Source organism: Clupea harengus, unplaced genomic scaffold (assembly GCF_900700415.2).
Source record: "Clupea harengus unplaced genomic scaffold, Ch_v2.0.2, whole genome shotgun sequence".
Taxonomy (NCBI): domain Eukaryota; kingdom Metazoa; phylum Chordata; class Actinopteri; order Clupeiformes; family Clupeidae; genus Clupea; species Clupea harengus.
Window position 1 is genome coordinate 16,082 of NW_024880216.1, and position 4,443 is coordinate 20,524.

The window sequence follows — 4,443 nt, forward strand, 5'->3', positions numbered from 1 at the left end:
GATGTCGCTAATGCACACAAAAGACTCCAAGAGCGAACTTTACAAAAAAAAACAGTTTTTACTGTTAACTATATAACAGTAAGTGGCCTACTAATAATACACATAATGATAATAATAATAATAATACACATGCTGTTTTGTGTTCATGTCAGAAAGTGTCTTTTGCATAGGTTGGACCACTTTCACTTTGCGCCGTGTTCCCTGAAGTCACGTGACTAACAAGTTTTCCTTGAAACCACATGCCTCTAGTATAAACTTTACAGTTTCCCCTAAACACCATGTGTTTTAGAATCAGCGTCCTAATAATCTGATACGCAGGCCTTATCGGCATGAGACCGCAGCTATCATTTCTGCTTACTCTAACTAAATTAAATAACAGTCTGGTTTCTGGGAATGTGTTGTGTGTAAAGAAGAAAATATAGTCATTATTCTTCCTTGCAGATGTAAATGTACAAATAGAATTTTGGAGAACGGAGAAATGTGCTAAATTGTCTCAATTTTCCATCCAGTATATTATCTTGTATTAATTATCTTTTGTATACTGCAAAACGGTCTCTATGTATCACTGTTTTGTCAATTTGGGTAGACATGGTTGGGATTTATTTTCATTTTTGTAGTGCTTGGTATGAACTAATGTCTTTGCAGAAGAGCATAAACGGATTAAGGGTTCAGTTATCCAGTCAGCTGTATGTGCCACAGAGATCTGGGGGGCTACAGCTCAGCGCACAGATGGTTGTGTCCATGTATGTTTAGCCTTGCATATGTCATACTGTTTGTAGTGAGGTATTATGTTTAGGTCTGGTGAAAGAGAAAGGGAACACTGAGAAAAAAGAATGAGAGAGAGGGAGGGGTTCTAGGCCACTTCATGCCCAACTTCACCTGCACCATGCTGGGTGCATAAGATGAAGCCTAATACTATGGAGAAAAACATTTCTTTTAAAAGTATAAGTGTAGAGTAAATGCAGATACCATGATCCACAAATATGCAGAAATTTACAAAAGTGTTTTTCTATCCACAAATACAGAACTCCTTACTTGTGACTTATAAGTTATCATTTGAATAAACATACTATGAGTTGTACAAACTATTCACATAGCCTATATACTGTTTAATTTGTAAGAACATGTCATACTGTCATAATGCATATGCATGTGCATTTGTCGGGAAATGTCATTTGTAAATTATTACAGCGAGCGTCAGCAAACTGAATATTTATCTAAGGTTTGTATATGCAGATACTATGCAGAAAATAGTGCTGCAGTTATTTAACCGTCTAACTCAGGCCTATAATTCCTTTATTTACTAAAATCGGCTTCATTTCTTATTCTTGTCATATCGGCATATACATGTATTGTTTATTAATAAAAAAAACTAAATGTGCTGCCTTATATGCCCATATATCTTTCTCTGGAAGAGTTTCGGTTTGACCTTTTCCTCCTGTTGTCCATCTTCTTCCCTCTCACTCCATGCACAACTGGTTGCAATGACCGCTGTTGCTACTATGGAGGAAATTGATGAGGACTCTTGACTGTCACATGCTAGTTATATATTAGCTAGATATATTAACCAGTCTTTAGCACAGCAACAACAAGCAGAACCCTACATGGTATCTCAGGTCTCTTGCAGCAGACAGAGACTTTGACTTTGAGAATATGTTTTTTCAATCCAGCGGTGCACAGCTCTTTTGTTCGACGCAGTGCACAGTGGTAGTCACAGACAAGAAAATGTGAACACTACACGATACGTAATAATTTGCTTTTCATGCTTTTCACCTTGAGCGGAAGTGGCCATAACAATCGATGCCGTTTAAACCATAGACATATATACATGTGTATGGTTTAAACACCCTGCCTATTTTTAAAAGGACATATAGTGTTACAGCACCCCCTTGTGGTCATTGCAGTCCCTGTTAGACTAATGATGAAATATACATCCCTACAGCCATGTTTGCTACTTCTCAAAGGAACAGTGCAACACCCTTTATATTTATTTCATTATGTGTTCTTTCAACATTAGTTTCCATAGACTGTGACTACTTTGTGATAATAAATTCACTTTATAGTAACAACAATGAATGATAAAATGTTATAAGGGAGATTTGCAGACAAATAAATGTTTCCTACTGATAAGAGTTTTATTTTCCTATTCAGTATTTCCATTACGTCACCATAGGTTATAGGGTGCTCTAATACAGTGGTTCCCAAACTTTTTACAGTCCCGTACCCCTTCAGACATTTAATCTCCAGCTGCATACGTGACATTTTCTCAGTGGTTTTGTTTTCTAATTAATGCTTGTTCATCGTTGCGATCGTTGTTGTGTTTATAAGAAAGAAATACAGCCTTGCAGGACAAAATACAGGGGAATTTGGGCGATTTTGATGCACAAAATGATGTTTCCGTCTGAAAGTTGCAATTCTGTTTCAAACGGTACATTCTGCGAATTCCGTCCGTTTTCTGTTATCGTGGAAATGTTCTCCCCGCGTACCCCCTGAACCACTTCGCGTACCCCTGGGGGTACGCGTACCCCAGTTTGGGAACCGATGCTCTAATATATAACACATGGGAATATAATCAAGTTCAGGTTCAAGTTCAAGTTTATTTAGCACATTATCATACACAGAGGTCATTCAATGTGCTTCACACTTTAAGCTCAAGAGACTTTAAGCTTAAGAGACTCAAAACTTTGGCAGTAGGAAATATGAAATAAACAGCAGTGCAAAGATGAGAAATGTAACAGTGTAAAAACCAAAGGGCAAGTGCTGTCAAAAATTAAATAAAAAAATCCTACAGCTACAAAGCAAGCATTGTGTAAACTCACACACACCAATCAACTAATTCAATGAAGGCAGTTTTTAGCTTCTTTTTTAAACAGGTTACTGATGGGGCAGATCTGATCTCCATGAGGTCTAAATGCAATTTCACCACTGGCTGACCACCTCCTGCAGATATAAGAGACCTACCAGGTTTATATTCAGCAAACATTTCAGAGGAATATTTAGGGCCCAGACCATTAATTGACTTATAGATAATAAGTAATACTTTGAATTCAATTCTGTATCTATCTTTTCTTAGTTTTTGATCAAGTTCATCATTCTGAATTAGCTGTAGCTGTCTGATGGGCTTTTGGGGAAAGCCAGTGAGGAGAGCATTGCAGTAGTCAACTCTGCAGGTTACAAAGGCAAGTTTCTCTAAATCTTGTTTAGACACAAAACCTCTGACCTGTTTATGAGTTGCCAAAATGCTAATTTAGTTATGGCTATGATGTGGTCAATGAAACTAAAGTCCCATATCCATGAGTTTGCCGGCTTTACTAAAAACGACTTTCTCAATAACATTGCCTATGAAGGGGAGGTTTGAAATAGACCTATAATTGTTAAGTGCAAATCCAGGTTTTTTCTATTTCAGGAGAGATTTGATAACTGCAGTTAACAGCTGAAAACACTTTTTGTGTTTGTGGGTAGAGTGTCGAGACAGCACGTGTCTGGCTTAAGATTCAGCACTATTTCTTCAAGAGTTCTGCCATCCATTGCAGTAAATTCAGACATGAGGTTTAGTGTTTCTCTGTGTTGATGTAGATTGTGTTATGTCAATGCTAGACTGGGCAGAGCGTACACTTACTCAAATATTTTGTGACGGAAGAAAGACGCAAATTCATTACACTTTTTAGCTGATAGGTAACTGTGTTGGGGGGGGGGGGGGGTTGTTGCTACCTACCCACAGTGGTGAATAGAGAATGAGTGTTGTTAATGTTCCTATTTATGATATTACAGAAATAAGATCATCTAGCCCTGCTTAATTTATAACTCTCTTTCAAAGAGAGTTATAAATGCTCTCTTTGAAAATGTCATAGTCAATCTGAAGCTGAGTGTTGGCCCATTTGCGTTCAGAATTCCTGCATTCTCTCTTCTAACGTGCTACTGTTGTGAAACCTCTTTTTTATCTAAATCATTTTATCTTTATCTTTTTATTTAAATAATTATATCTTTATCTTTTTATCTAAATCATTGTATCTTTATCTTTTTTATTTAAATCATTTTATCTTTATCTTTTTATCTAAATCATTTTAGCCTTGACAGATGCCAGAGTATCAAGAACCCTGATAACTTAAGAGTTAAAATGACCTCAGATGGTCACCCACAGGTTTAGCTGTTATACAAGGTGTCATAGCTATGGTTTCCATAAATAGAGTTCTGGTATTCTCGTCAATGTTCCTCAGATTTACCGTTTTTGATCTAGTTTTTGGGTGATTGGAGTAATCAGCCCATCAAAGAAGAAACGGAAATGATCAGATAGAGCTAAGTCCATAACATTCACAGTAGGAATACTGAGACCCTTGCTGATAACCAAATCCAGTGTATATGACCTTGGATATGAGCGGGGCGCGTAACAGGCCAAATAAAGCCATCAAATAAAACAATACGTTATTTAGTCCTGTCATTAGG